Here is a 15,769-nt window from a genome sequence, read left to right as displayed (position 1 = left end):
GGCTGAACTGCTATTATCGATGACAAAAGCATATGCCTATCTTGGCCATTTGACAAAGCATGTAGAATACAATTGAAGTTATTACTATAGGGTTCCCCTTGTCCTCACCTACCACCCCACTAGCCTCTGTGTCCAACACGTAATTCTTCATAACTTCTGCTATCTCCAGTGGGATCCTGGCACCAAGCACATCTTTCCCTCCCTCCCCCACTTTCCACTGCCACAGGGATTGCTCCCTATGCGACTCCCTTGTCCATTCGTTCCTCCCCACTGTTCTCCCTCCTGATATTTAACCTTGCAAGCAGAACAAGTGCCACACCTGCCCCTACACCACCTCCCGCACTACCATTCATGGGTCCCAAACAGTTCTTCCAGGTGAGGCAACACTTCACCTGTGAGTCTGTTGGGGTCATCCACTGTATCTGGTGCACCCAGTGTGGCCTTCCGTGTACTGGTGAGACCTAATGTAGATTGGGAGACCGCTTCGCTGAGCATCTTTGCTCCATCCTCCACAAAAAGTGGGGTCTCCTGGTGGGCACCCATGTCAAGTCTACTGCCCATTCCCGTTCTGACATGTCAGTCCATGGCCAAGATAAGGCTACGCTCAGGTTGGAGGAGCAACACCTCGTATTCCATCTGGTTAGCCTCCAATCTGATGGTTTTTGAACTTCTGGTAATTGACCCCCCCATTCCAATCCTTTAACCATTTCCCACTCTTGTTGCCGTCTCTTGCTTTCTCTCCTAACCTGCCCATCACTCCTCTCAGGTGCTCCTCTCCCTTCCCCTTTCTTCCATGGTCTACTGTCCTCTTCTATCAGATTCCCCCTTCTCTAGTCCCTTATCTCTTTTACCAGTTGTCTTCTCAGCTCTTTGCTTCAACCCTCCCCTCTACCAGTTTGGCCTATTACCTGCCACTACTACTTTCCCTCCCTGCCCCCCCCCCACCTTCTTACCCCTTCCTTTCCAGTCCTGATGAAGCATTCTTGGCTCAAAAGGTCGATTGTTTACTCTCTTCCATAGATGTTGCCTGGCCTGTTGAGTTCCTCCAGCATTTTGTGTGCATTGCTTTGAAAGTTTTTAAGTTTTTAGTCTTTGCTGGCAAAGCTAGTATTATTGCTCATCCTGTAATTGCTCTTGAAAATGTTGTGATCTAACTTTCAAGTTATTGTTGTCTTAATGAAGATCTTCCCAAATTGTTGGTCTTTAATAAATTTTTGGATTTGAATCAAATGACCTTGAAGGTGATAACTTGAAGGAGAACCTGTAGCTGGTGGTTTTCCTTTGCCCTTGCCCTCATTGGTAGACGTCAGTGATTTGCAGTGTTAATGGAATAGTGTAGGTAAGTAACTCTCGTGTATAAGACAATACAGATAGTGGAGGGAATAAAGATTTATGATGGATTGGGTGTAAATCAAATGGATTACTTTATCGCAATTCTTGAATAAATGTCATAATTGGGAAGTATAATCAGTCAGGCTTTGTAATAGCTGGAGGAGAGCAACTTGCTCTGAGCTGACCTGTAGTAATCATAATGTTTATATGTAATCTCAGTGGATTTTTGGCCTGTAGTGACCCTCAGGGTGTTAATGGATATATATAAATGTGTGTGTGGGGAGGGGTAAGGAGCATGGGAGAGAAGTAGAGTCTGTGATGAACTATTGTCAGGGTTAGGTATTTAGACACTTGTGACAGTTGGTAAATGCTACGTTGGTGACATGCATCAACACTGATCTTGCTGCAGGTAGGCACGGTGTATTACATTTTCTGCTTGGATCTTGCTGCATACAGGCATGGCCTATTACACTTTCTGCAGCGTTATGTGGGATTTAACAATAATTGAACATCCCCAATTCTGACCATATGATGGAATAGAAGCCAATGACATTGCATGTCTTGTGGCAAAAACAAAAACACAAACTCTTTTGTTAAGAATATGAGTATTTTCACCTTCATGCTCTTTCACCTTTTACTAGGGCTCACAGTGCTATCACTCATCACTGCTGATCAATTTTCCTCATTCTACTTAATGCTGCTTTGCCTCACTTCTACTTGTATTTGGAAAAAACTCTCCTAGAGATGTAGCTGGTTCTTGAGTGTTTGGTATAAGCCAAGAAGTTTGTTCCATAATCTTTGCTGTATGGCACTTGAGATGAATTGTATTGAAGATTTCTTATTGGAAGGGAGCAGGGATGGATTGTGCATTCATCTTGATGATATGATGTAGCTTTACAGAAGGGATGGTTTGCACGTGAAATGGAGGGGGACTAATATCCTAGCAGGAAGGTTTGTTAATGGGGTTTAAGTTAGAGTTACAGGGCAATGGGAACCAGAGTGCCAGGACAGTTAGTGGAGAGGTTTTGGAGGCAGGTGTTGGTAAGACCTTAGACAAAGGCAGGAATCAAAAGGTTGAGCACTGAGGGAAAGCAGCATCAACTTCATGGACCCTGTACAGATTACAGATGTGGAGGTGTTTGCTACCCTGAGGCAAATTTTGGATGGATAAATTCCCAGGGTCTGACAAGGTGTTCCCTCTGACCCTATGAGAGGCAAGTGCAGACATTGTGGGGGCCCTAGCAGAGATATTTAAAACCTCCTTAGCGATAGGCGAGGTACCAGAGGATCGAAGGATAGCCGATGTTGTTCTGCTGATTTAAAAAAAAAATGCTTCAAATGGAAACCATGAAATATAGGCTGGTGAGTCTGACATCAATTGTGGGAAAGGTATTGGAAGGTATTCTAAGGGACTGGATATATAAGTATTTGAACAGACGTGGAGTGATTAAGGATAGTCAGCAAGGTTTTGTGCATGGTAAGTCATGTCTAACCAATCTTACAGTTTTTTGAGAAAGTTGCCAAGAAAGTGGATGAAGGCGTGACAGTGGATGTCGTCTATGTCGTCTATGTAAGGCATTTGATAAGGTACCACATGGGAGGCTAGGCAAGAAAGTTTAGTTGCTCAGCTTTCAGGATGAGGTAGTAAATTGGATTAGACATTGGCTTTGTGGGAGAAGCCAGAGAGTGGTAGTAGAGTGTTGCTTCTTTGACTGGAGGCCTGTGAGTAGTGGCCTTCATAAATCAATGTTATATTGAAGTTCTACAAGATGGTGAGGCCTAATTTGGAGTAATGTGTGCAGTTTTGGTCCCCTACTTATAGGAAAGGTATAAACAAGGTTGAAAGAATGCAGAGAAAATTTACAAGGATATTGCTGGGTCTGGAGGACCTGAGTTATAAGGAAAGATTGAATAGGTTAGAACTGTATTCTTTAGAATGTGGAAGATTGAGAGGAGAATTGTTAGAGGTATACAAAATTGAGGGGTATAGATAGGATAAATGCAAGCAGGCTTTTTCCACTGAGGTTGGGTGGGACTACAACCAGAAGTCCTAGGTTAAAGGTGAAAGGTGAGAATTTTAAGGGGAACATGAGGGGAAACTTATTCACTCAGAGGGTCATAAAAGTGTGGAATGAGTCGCCAGCACCAGTGGTGCATACAAGTTTGATTTCAAGGTTTAAGAGAAGTTTGGGTAAGTACATAGATAGTGGGGGTATGGAGGGCTATTGTCCCGGTGCAGGTCGATGGGAGAAGGTAGTTTAAAATGTTTTGGCAGGGATTAGATGGGCTGATGGGCCTGTTTCTCTGCTGTACTCTATAACTTTTAATCCTTAGTTTTTTTTTCCTTTGGTATTCTCCCTTTCTGGTGATTGTATTCTTGAGTGCCTATAGCCAAGCGTGACATGATAGTGTCATCACTGATCAGTTCCTGAAGTTCTGCACTTAGTATATTCTATGCCTTTGCATCTTTCAGTCTTTCTTCTAATTGTAGTGTACTGTTTCTTCAACTGCTGAAGGGGATGTGTGCTAATAAGGAAAAAATTGGTTTCTGTATTTGATGTCTTGTCATGAGATTTCTCTGCCAATCATAGAACGGTAGAACATTACAGCACAGAAACAGGCCTTTTGGCCCTTCTTGGCTGTGCTGAACCATTTTTCTGCCTAGTCCCACTGACCTGCACTTGGACCATATCCCTCCATACACCTCTCATCCACGTACCTGTCCAAGTTTTTCTTAAATGTTAAAAGTGAACCCGCATTTACCACTTCATCTGGCAGCTCATTCCACACTCCCACCACTCTCTGTGTGAAGAAGCCCCCCCCCTCAATGTTCCGTTTAAACTTTTCCCCCTTCACCCTTAACCCATGTCCTCTGGTTTTTTTCTCCCCCTGCCTCAGTGGAAAAAGCCTGCTTGCATTCACTCTATACCCATCATAATTTTATATACCTCTTATCAAATCTCTCCCCACATTCTTCTACGCTCCAGGGAATAAAGTCCTAACCTATTCAACCTTTCTCTATAACTCAGTTCCTCTAGTCCCGGCACCATCCTTGTAAACCTTCTCTACACTCTTTCAACCTTATTAGTGTCCTTCCTGTAATTTGGTGACCAAAACTGCAGATTCGGCCTCACCAATGCCTTCTACAACCTCACCATAACATTCCAACTCTTATACTTAATACTTCGATTTATAAAGGCCAATGTACCAAAAGCTCTCTTTACGACCCTATCTGCCTGTGACGCCACTTTTAGTGAATTTTATATCTGTATTCCCAGATCCCCCTGTTCTACTGCACTCCTCAGTGCTCTACCATTTACCTTGTATATTCTACCTTGGTTTGTCCTTCCAAAGTGCAATACCTCACACACTTGTCTGTATTAAACTCCATCTGCCATTTTTCAGCCCATTTTTCCAGCTGGTCCAAATCCCTCTGCAAGCTTTGAAAACCTTCCTCACTGTCCACTACACCACCAGTCTTTGTATCATCAGCAAATCTGCTGATCCAGTTTACCATATTATCATCCAGATCATTGATATTGATGACAAGTAACAATGGACCCAGCACTGATCCCTGTGGCACACCACTAGTCACAGGCCTCCACTCAGAGAAGCAATCCTCCACTACCACTCTCTGGCTTCTTCCATTGAGCCAATGTCTAATCCAATTTACTACCTCTCTGTGTATACCAAGCGACTGAATCTTCCTAACTAACCTCCCATACAGGACTTTGTCAAAGGCCTTACTGAAGTCCATGTAGACAACATCCACTGCCTTCCCTTCATTCACTTTCCTGGTAACCTCCTCAAAAAACTCTTAATTGATTTGTTGAACATGACCTACCACGCACAAAGCCATGTTGACTCTCTCTAATAAGTCCCTGTCTACCCAAATATTTGTAGATCCTATCTCTTAGTACTCCTTCCAATAATTTACCTACCACCGATGTCAAATTTACCGGCCTATAATTTCCCGATTACTTTTAGAGCCTTTTTCAAACAATGGAACAACATGAACTATCCTCCAATTCTCCGGCACCTCACCCGTAGATACCAACATTTTAAATATATCTGCCAGGGCCGCTGCAATTTCGACTCTAGTCTTCTTCAAGGTCCAAGGGAATACCCTGTCAGGTCCTGGGGATTTATCTACTCTGATTTGCCTCAAAATAGCAAGCACCTCCTCCTCTTTAATCTGTATAGGTTCCATGACCTCACTACTTGTTTGCCTTATTTCCATTGACTCAATGCCAGTTTCCTTAGTAAATACTGACGCAAAAAAACCATTTAAGATCTCCCCCATTTCCTTTGGTTCCATACATAGCTCACCGCTCTGATCTTCAAGAGGACCAATTTTATCCTTTACTGTCCTTTTGTTCTTAATATACCTGTAGAAGCTCTTTGGATTATCCTTCACCTTGACTACCAAAGCAACCTCATGTCTTTTAGCCCTCCTGATTTCCTTCTTAAGTTTTTTTTTGCACTTTTTATACTCCTCAAGCACCTTATTTGCTCTCTTCTTCTTAATCAGAGTTGCAATATCCCTTGAGAACCAAGGTTCCTTATTTTTATTCACTTTGCCTTTAATCCTGACAGGAACATACAAACTCTGCACTCTCAAAATTTCTCCTCTGAAGGCCTCCCACTTACTAATCACATCCTTGCCAAAGAACAACCTGTCCCAATCCACGGTTTTTAGATCCTTTCTCATTTCTTCAAATTTGGCCTTTTTCCAGTTTAGAACCTCAACCCAAGGACCAGATCTATCTTTATCCATAATCAAGTTGAAACTAATGGTGTTATGATCACTTGAACCAAAGTGTTCCCCTACACACACTTTCATCACCTGTCCTAACTCGTTTCCTAATAGGAGATCTAATATTGCATCCTCTCCAGTTGGTACCTCTATATATTGATTTAGAAAACTTTCCTGAACACATTTTACAAACTCTAACCTGTCTAGACCTTTAAAAGTATGGGAGTCCCAATCAATATGTGGAAAATTAAAATTCCCTACTATCACAACTTTGTTTCCTGCAGTTGTCTGCTATCTCTCTGCAGATTTGCTCCACCAATTCTCGCTGACTATTGGGTGGTCTATAACGGGTCCTCAACCTTTCTTGCACCGCGGGCCGGTTTAATATTGACAATATTCTTGCGGACCGGAGGGGGGGGGGGGTGTGGTGTTCAGGTAAGGTTAAACTCACCTCAACATGTCTTTTACAGTTAGGGTTGCCAAATATCTCGCTCCCAAATAAGGGACAAAAGTAGCAGTCAAATACGGGACACTTGTGTTTACCCCGAGAAAAACTACCATGACCATGAAGCCTTGCGCGGGCCCTGTGTGTGCATGCGTGTAGGTGCTGATTTTTTTCCACAAATTGGTTTTGGCTTAATCTTCCTGACTATACTGAACAGACATTATTTCTACTTTATATAGGCTGTGTATTTATCATATCATTTCTGCTTTTACTATATGTTAGTGTTATTTTAGGTTTTATGTATTATTTGGTTTGGGAACGGTCAAAAATTTTTCCCATATAAATTAATGGTAATTGCTTCTTCGCTGTACGCTATTTTGGCACGAAAGGTTTCATAGGAACGCTGTACCTTAGCGGGGGAAATATGGGACAAGGGTGGTCCTGTATGGGACAAACCAATTTAGCCCAATATACTGGATGTCCTGGCAAATAAGGGACAGTTGGCAACCCTATGTTCAAGTTCAACAGTGCGTGACAGGACATGAGGAAGGTGCAGCTGACTTGTATCGTTTTCTTGCGGCCCGGTAGCACATGCTTTGCAGCCCAGTGGTTGGGGACCGCTGGTCTATAATACAACCCCATTAATGTAGTCATATCTTTTCTTTTTCTCAGCTCCACCCATATGGCCTCAGTAGACAAGCCCTCTAATCTGTCCTGCCTGAGCACTGCTGTAACATTTTCCCTGACTAGCAATGCCACCCCTCCACCCTTCATTCCTCTGCCTCTATCACGTCTGAAATATCAGAACCCTGGAACATTAAGCTGCCAGTCCTGCCCCTCCTGTAGCCAAGTTTCACTAATGGCTATAATGTCGTAATTCCATGAGTCAATCCACGCCCTCAGCTCATCAGCCTTCTCCACAATACTCCTTGCATTGAAATAGACACCCCTCAGAAGATTATTACCACCACACACAACCCTTCTATTTGTGACTTTGCATGAACTTTTAACATCATTTATTTTCACCCCCGCTCCACTATCTGCTCTGGCACTCTGGTTCCCATCCCCCTGCAAATCTAGTTTAAACCCTCCCCAATAGCATTAACAAACCTCCCTGCAAGGATATTGATCCTCTTGTAGTTCAGGTGTAATCCATCTCTCTTGTACAGGTCCTACCTGCCCCAGAAGAGGTCCCAATGACCCTGAAATCTGAAACCCTGCCCCCTACACCAGTTCCTCAGCCACGTGTTCATCCGCCAGAGCATCCTATTCTTACCCTCACTGGCACGTGGCACAGGTAGCAATCCTGAGATACCACCCTTGAGGTCCTGCTTTTTAACTTCCTACCAAGCTCTCTATGCTCACTCTTCAGGACCTCCTCACTCTTTCTTCCTATGTCATTGGTACCGATGTGTACCATGACATCTGGCTGATCACCTTCCCACTTCAGAATGCTGTGCACGTGATCAGAGACATCCCTGATCCTGGCACCCGGGAGGCAACAAACCATCCAGGAGTCTCTGTCACGACCACCGAACCTCCTTTCTGTACCTCTAACTATCGAGTCCCCTATCACTACTGCTCTCCTCTTCTTCCACCCTCCCTTCTGCACTGCAGAACCAGACTCAGTGCCAGAGATCCGGCTGCTGCAGCTTATCCCAGGAATATCATCCCCCCCAACAGTATCCAAACCAGTATACTTGTTGTTGAGGGGAATGGCCACAGGGGAATCCTGCTCTGCCAGCTCTTTCCCCCTCCCTCACCTGATGGTAACCCGATTACCTGCATGCTGCTCCTTTGGCATAACTACCTCCCTGAAGCTACTATCGTTAAACACCTCATTCTCCCGAATGATCCGGAGGTCATCCAGCTCCTGCTGCAGTTCCTTAATGAGGTTTGTTAGGAGCTGCAGCTGGATGCACTTCTTGCAGGTGTCGTTGTCAGGGACACCAGAGGTCTCCCTGACTTCCCACATCCTGCAAGAGGAGCATTCCAACATCCTGCCTGGCATTGTCTCTAAACTTACTAGTTAAAAAAGAAATCTAATGAGAAAAAAAAAGAACAACTTGCCAGAACCTAGCCTCGCCTCTGCCTGTTTATGCCGAAGCCTGTTGAGCCAAAGCCGTCCCACTCTTACTCAGTCCACTCCGACAATGGCCGCTTCGCTAGACGAAATTTCTTTTATAGTGCGCTAGCTGACCAGCTGTCTTCAGCTCCTCTGCTCTCAATTGGTTGGCCGTTTTAAAAAAACTGAAAAAGCCCACGAATCCGCTCCTCCTCTGCTCTGACAACAGGATTTTACAATCCTTTGTAAAAGCTGGAGACCGTCCACAACCTCAGCCTGCTTGTCATGGTGTCTGACCGGCAATTGAAAGTCAATTTTCGCAAGCAATTAAAGTTCCCTGACGTCATCACATTATCATCACTGAGGCCTGACGTGGTCATTCTGTCATAAACCTAGAAGCAGGTGGTCATGGTAGAACTCACAGTGCCTTGGGGAGACTGGATCAAGGAGATGTTCTTGCATAAGAAAGTCAAGTACCAGGAGCTGGTAGAGCAGTGAGACATGGGTGGAGGACATGAGCAATAGAGATGGAGTACAGAACTGTTGCTGGCTGCTCACTGTACAGAATCTATTCTTTCCTTGGCATAATGGGGGCTGCAAAGGGAAGAACCACCTAAACCATCAGAGGTTGCTGACTGAGCCTTCAAGTGGCTGTGGATCAGTGCTGCTGGAACATAAGCCAGGGCCCGATCAACCCTGTCTGTCTCCTGGGCGAGAGTTTCTGATATTGAAAGACCCGAAACACCTGATGACCCCAGGTTACATCACTGATGATGTGTCCCAGTGCATTCTTAGATGCATCTCAGCAGCAAGGGATCAGGAGTCAATGTTGAGAGCTCTCTGTGGGGTTACTCCAGGGTATTGGTAGGCCTATTTGCTTGGTCTATTCTTGTGGGGTAGATCATGATTCTGTGATGGAATCTTAAAACTGGCTTTGTCCTTGCAATTTAATGAGTAGGCTATTTCATAGGGCATGGAGTGAATAACTATGGTGTGATCAGTTGTCAGATATGGGCCAGACTGGGTAAGAGGCAGCTGTGCTTTTATATTGTTTTTTGTATGTTTAAATTTTCAAACTGAATTTAACTTTAACGGCGGTTGTAAATTTTAACAATTGGCTCTGGTTCTAAGATGGCACCATTCAGTGGCGACGGCGTACTGCTCTGAAAGGAATAATCAAATATTCTCGTTTAGGACTATTACGACTGAAGTCCAGTTACAGCCATGGATACTTCAGTTAGCGGGATTGTTTTAAGGCATTAAAAAAAAATCTAGTGATATGCAAAATTGACAAACCTTGGATGGCAGACTTGGGTCCTGAGTGCAGTTCTCCTTTAAGAAAGTAGAAGTGGAGCACCGTGCCGCCAGACAAGTTTAATTGAAATGCAGATGCTTCACACTTGTACTTCCAACTATCCTGCTGGTGAACGTACAGACACTGGAATATAAAATTGAAAACCTCAGAACAATATTGCTGTACCAGAGGGATATCAGGGGCTGCTTTGTACTTTGCTTCATGGAAACATGGCTCACACCCACCATTTCGGATGCAGAGCTGTAGCTCAATGGCTTCACCATTATCCACAAAGACAGGACAGCTCAGTTTTTTTTAAAGGCAGAGGAGCTGGAGTATGTTTTATGATTAATTCATCGTTGTGCACAAACATGGCAGTTCTCTCTCAGTCTTTCTCCTCCGACCTGGAATATCTATTGGTCAAATGCTGTCCGTTTCATCTGCCGCCATCCTGGTAGTGGTGTACATTCCACCTCAGAACCTGCCTGATGCTGACCTGAAGAAGCTGAGCAATGTGATCAGCGGGCATGAAAATGTGCACCCTTATTGTGGGAGATTTCAGCTAGGCCAGCTTGAAGAAGTCTCTGAACAGCTAACAGCAACATACCTCATGTGGAACCAGAGGAGCCAATACAGTTGACTAATTTTATACCACCAAGAGCACTTACTCTGCCATCCCAAGCCCACACTTTGGAAAGTCTGATCACCTGGCGGTACTTCTACTCCCTGTGTATGGGCAGAGACTTAAGACCGCAGCACCAGTGGTGAGGAGTGCTGACAGGAGTTGGTCGATTGGACAATATTCAAGGATTCATCTCAGAATGTAAATGATACATCACCATTTTCATTGATTTCATGAAAACCTGGATGGATGAGTGTGTGCCTTCAAAGAACATTTCGGACATACCCAAGTCAAAAGCCATGGGTGAACCATCAGATTTGTAGTCTGAGGGCTAGATCTGTGGCACTCAAGACTGGTGATCCAGAACCAGACAAAAGTACAGGCACATTCTACGGAAGGCTATCTAAAGAGCAAAACAGCAATTCAGATTGAGATTAGAGTCTAAATCAGATGCACGTCAGCTTTGGCAGCTTTTGCAGGCCATTGCTTCCTACAAAGCAAAACTTAACATGATGAATGTCTTGCACATGAGCTCAACACCTTTTATGCACACTTTTAAAGGAAGAATTAAATTAGATTTGTGCGAATCCCTGCAAGATTAGGTGCCCCTGTGATCCCTCTCAGAGGCCAATGTCAGGACATTTTTCAAGAGGGTGAACCTTCAATGCGTCAGGCCCTGATGGTGTACCTGGAAGGGCTGTGAAAACCTGTGCCAACCAACTGGCAGGAGTGTTCAACTATATTTTCAATCTTTCACTGCTGTAGTTGGAGGTTCCCGACTGCTTCAAAAGGGAGACCAGTGCCCAAGAGCAGGGTGAGCTGCTTCAATAAATTTCACCCAGTGGCTACTGTGATGAAGTAAGAGGGTGGTCATGGCTAGAATTAACTCCTGCACAAACAAAGACCCAGACCTGCTGTGACTTGGGAAAAGATTTGTTTTCCAGCAAGACAATGACCCCAAGCATAAAGCCAAAGCTGCACAGGAATGGCTTAAAAACAACTTAAGTTAATGTACTGGACTGGCCAAGTCAGAGTTCAGACCTCAATCCAATTGAGCATTTGTGGCTGGACTCGAAAAGGGCTGTTCACTCAAGATCCCTGTGCAATCTGACAGAGCTTGAGCAGTTTTGTTAAGAAGATTTGGGAGAAATTGCCATGTCCAGATGTACAAAGCTGATACAGACCTATCCACACAGACTCAAAGCTGTAATTGCTGCCAAAGATGCATCTACTAAATACTGACTTGAAGGGGGTGAGTAATTATGTAATCAATTATTTTGTTTAATTGTAATGTAGACAAATTTCTCTCAGGATTAATAAAGTGTATCTATCTATCTATTTGTAGAAATCTGTTTTCACTTTAACATGAAAAAGTCTTTTCTGTTGATCAGTGTCAAAAAAGCCAAATTTAATCCACTGTGATTCAATGTTGTAAAAACAATAAAATATGAAAACTTCCAAAGGGGGTGAATACCTTTTTATAGGCACTTTAGTAAAAGAGACACGAGCGGACATTAGACTGCTGAAAATGACACTGGAGAGATAGTAATGGGGAAGGAAGAAAGAAATGGCAGACAAACTAAGTATTTTGCGTGAATCTTCACTGTCGACACCAGCCACATGCCAAAAATTTGAGCGTGTCAGTAGGCAGAGTGAGTGCAATTGCTATTACTAAGGAGAAGGTGTTTGGGAAGCTGAAAATTAGGGTAGGCAAGTCAACTGGAATAGATAGAGTGTGATTTTATAAGGCATTGGTCAGACCACATTTGGAAAGAGTTTTAGGCCCCGTATCCAAGGAAGGGTGTGCTGGTGTTGGAAAGTATTCAGAGGAGGTTTACAAGAATTATCCTGGGAATGAAAAGGATAACATAAATGCTGTGCAAAAGTTGGAGCTATACCATAGCTACACATATGTGCCTGAGACTTTTGCATAGCACTGTATGAGGAGTGCTTGATGACACTGGCCCTGTGCTTGCTGGGTTTTAGAAGAACGTTGGGGGATCTCACTGAAACCTATTGAACGCTGGATGAAGTGGGTGTGGAGAGAATGTTTTCAAAAGTGGAAAGCCTGGGACCAGAGGGCACAGCCACAGAATAAAAGAACATCCCTTTAGAACAGATGAGGAATTTCTTTATCCAGAGTGGTGATCTGTGGAGTACATTGCCAAGGTGACTCTGGATGTCAAGGAACTGTGTATATTTAAAGAGGAGGTTGATAGGCTTTGATTAGTAAGGATGTCAAAGGTTATAGAGAGAAAACAGGAGAATGGGTTTGAGAAAAAAATATATCAGTCGTGATGGAATTGCAGAGCAGTCTTGCCTAATTCTGCTCTTATGTCTATAAACTAATGAATACTATGTCACTAATTTGCTCTTTTTTGCACTATTTTATGTTTCTTGTTATAACTTATATTAACTTTGTATTGTGCAACAAAACAAATTTCACAATATTATGTAAGAGATAATAAACCTGATTCTGATATTTTTGATTCTAAACTTGTATGCATGTGCATAGCAATTTCTTGATGGAACTTTCTTAAAACTTGTTCACTTTTACTTAAAAAATGGTCTTGAGCTTTACTGGTGCATTAGTTGTGGCAGCTTCCACTTTGCCATCAGGAGCACTGCTGCTAATTGGGAACAAAATTGCTTGAGAGACTCCTGAATAGGTACATGGAGCTTAGAAAAATAGAGGGCTATGGGTATCCCTAGGTAATTTCTAAGGTAAGGACATGTTCGGCACAGCTTTGTGGGCCGAAGGACCTATATTGTGCTGTCGGTTTTCTATGTTTCTATGTAACAATGTTCTTGGTGGGCAGAAGGTGATGAATGAAATTAATTCATCCACCCACTGTTTTAGTCCATTTTAAACATCTGTGCTGTTGCTAAGTTATTACTGGAAGAGATGGTTTTGGGAAAGGCCAACTCCTGCTCTTTCGAATCTTTTACTTGCTATAAACTTGCAAAACTGCACTCTCTCATCTTCAAAGGTGATGATGTTGAGCTGTTTTTGAATTCCTTTATGCAGTTAGGGAACAGGGTTCCAGCCAGAAATGCATATGTAATTTCCTAGCCAGTTTGGTGTGTGTACTGCTCCCCTGCACCTGTTGCTGTTGTCACTCCAGATTTGAGAGGTACTTTCACAGAAGCCTTCAAGTTCCTATATTGCCTATTCTAAACTGGAGAATCAGAGAGGTAATGTATTGAGTGCTGAAGAAGAAAACAATGTTACTGAGGCTCCTCGCTCATCCAGGCAAAGGTGAAGCATGCCATCATATTTCTGTATTGTGCAACAAAAGGCAAATCTGTTGCTGCAGTGTAGCTTCGGATGGATATTAACTTGCATCTCTGACTGAACATGTTGAAGTTGATGGAATTCAAAGTTCAAACTAAGTTTATTATCAAAGTACATATGTCACCATATTTGTCAGCGTGAGATATTGATTTCTTGTGGGCATACTCAGTAAATCCAAGAAACATAATAGACTCAATGAAAGACCGCATGCAACAGGACGAACAAAGAACCAAAAAGACAAAAAACTGTGCAAGTACAAGAAAAAACTAATAAGCAATAAATATTGAGAATAGGAAATGAAGAGACTTGAAAGTGAGTCCACGGGTTGTCAGAACAGTTCAGTGATGGGACGAGTGAAGCTGAGTGAAATTGCCTCCACTGGTTCAAGAGCCTGATGGTTGAGGGGCAGTAACTGTTCCTGAACCTGGTGGTGTGGATCCTGAGGCTACTGTACCATCTTCCTGATGGCAACAGCAAGAGGAGCATGGTTCATTGCCTGACGCCTGATAAAGTAACAGTCATGTCACATTAGGCGAAGCTCAAATCTAGTCTAAGTCATTCTGCAAACTCATTCACTTCAGATGGCTTTTCATTATGAAGGTTAGTTTATTTACAGTGATAATAGTGTTCTTAATTTAAAAATATTAATTTTTAAAGGCCTAACCCCAGGGTCTGGTGATAAAATGATAGCTATACCAAGCTTGTGATCTTTCAGAATCAGGTTATATCACTGGCATATGTCGTGAAACTTGTTGTTTTGCAGCAGCAATACATTGTAATAAAAACTATAACTTATGAAATGTATATAAAAATTAATTAAATAAGTAGTTTAAAAAGAGAGGGACAAAAATACTGAAGAAGTGCTTATGGGTTCATTGTCCATTCAGAAATCCAGTGGTGGAGGGGAAGAAGCTGTTCCTGAAACGTTGAGTATGTCTCTGTAGGCTCCTGTACCACCACCTTGATGGTTGCAATGAGAAGAGGGCATGTCTGGGTGATGGGAGGTCCTTAAAGATGGATACTGCCCTTTTGAGGCATTGCCTTTTGAAGATGTCCTGGTTGCTGAGGAGGCTAGTGCCCATGATGGAGCTGGCTGAGTTTGCAATTTTCTGCAGCTTTCTCCAATCCTGTGCAGTGGCCCCTCCATATCAGATGGTGATGCAACCAATCAGAATGCTGTCTGTGGTATATCTGTACTATGTGTCCTTGGTGATGTATCAGGTTTCCTCAAACCCCTAATGAAATATAGTAATTGCCAAGTGGCCTCTGTAATTGGATCAATATGTTGGCCCCAGAGTAGTACCTCAGATGTTGGCACCCAGGAACTTGAAACTGCTCACTCTTTCCACAACTGATCCCTTTATGAGGACCGGTGTGTGTTCCCTCAAATTCCCCTTCTTGAAGTGCACATCAATTCCTTGGTCTTACTGATGTTAAGTGAAAAGGTTGTTGTTGAGATACTACTCAACTAGCTGATTGATCTTACTTTTTTATGTCTTCTCATTACTGTTTGAAGTTTGAAATTCTGTCAACAGTGTTGTTATAGATAGTTTGAGCTGTGCCAAGCCACACAGTTGCAGGTGTAGTGAGAGAAGAGCAGTGGCCTAAGCATACATTCTTGAGGTGTGCCATTGTTGATTGTCAGGAAGAGATGTTATTTCGATAATAACATCGAAATCTGTGGTCTCCTGGTGAGGAAATCAAGGATCTAGTTGCAGAGGGAGGTACAGAGGCCCAGATTTAGAATTGTGTATTAGAATTGAAAGTACGATTGGGTTGAATGCAAATTGCAGCAGGTCCTTGCTTAGGCAAGAGGGGATTCTAGCCATGACCAACCTCTTGAAGCTCTTAATCACAGTAGGCGATGGTACTGGGCGATGGTAATTGAGGCAGTTCACCTTGCTGTTGGGCACTGGTATGATTGGTGCCCTTTTGAAATGGGTGGGAACCTCTGACTGCA

The 15,769-nt window shown here is 43.2% G+C and overlaps 1 protein-coding gene across 1 annotated transcript in view; it reads left to right on the top strand.

Moving 5' to 3' along the window:
* Positions 1 to 15,769, top strand: part of LOC134360289 (cAMP-dependent protein kinase type I-alpha regulatory subunit) — a 39,195-nt gene that overhangs the window by 4,901 nt on the left and 18,525 nt on the right. The window lies entirely within an intron of this gene.

This window comes from Mobula hypostoma, chromosome 22 (assembly GCF_963921235.1).
Source record: "Mobula hypostoma chromosome 22, sMobHyp1.1, whole genome shotgun sequence".
Lineage (NCBI taxonomy): Eukaryota > Metazoa > Chordata > Chondrichthyes > Myliobatiformes > Myliobatidae > Mobula > Mobula hypostoma.
The sequence above is the reverse complement of the archived record's forward strand: the minus strand, read 5'-3'. Positions and strand labels throughout refer to the sequence as shown.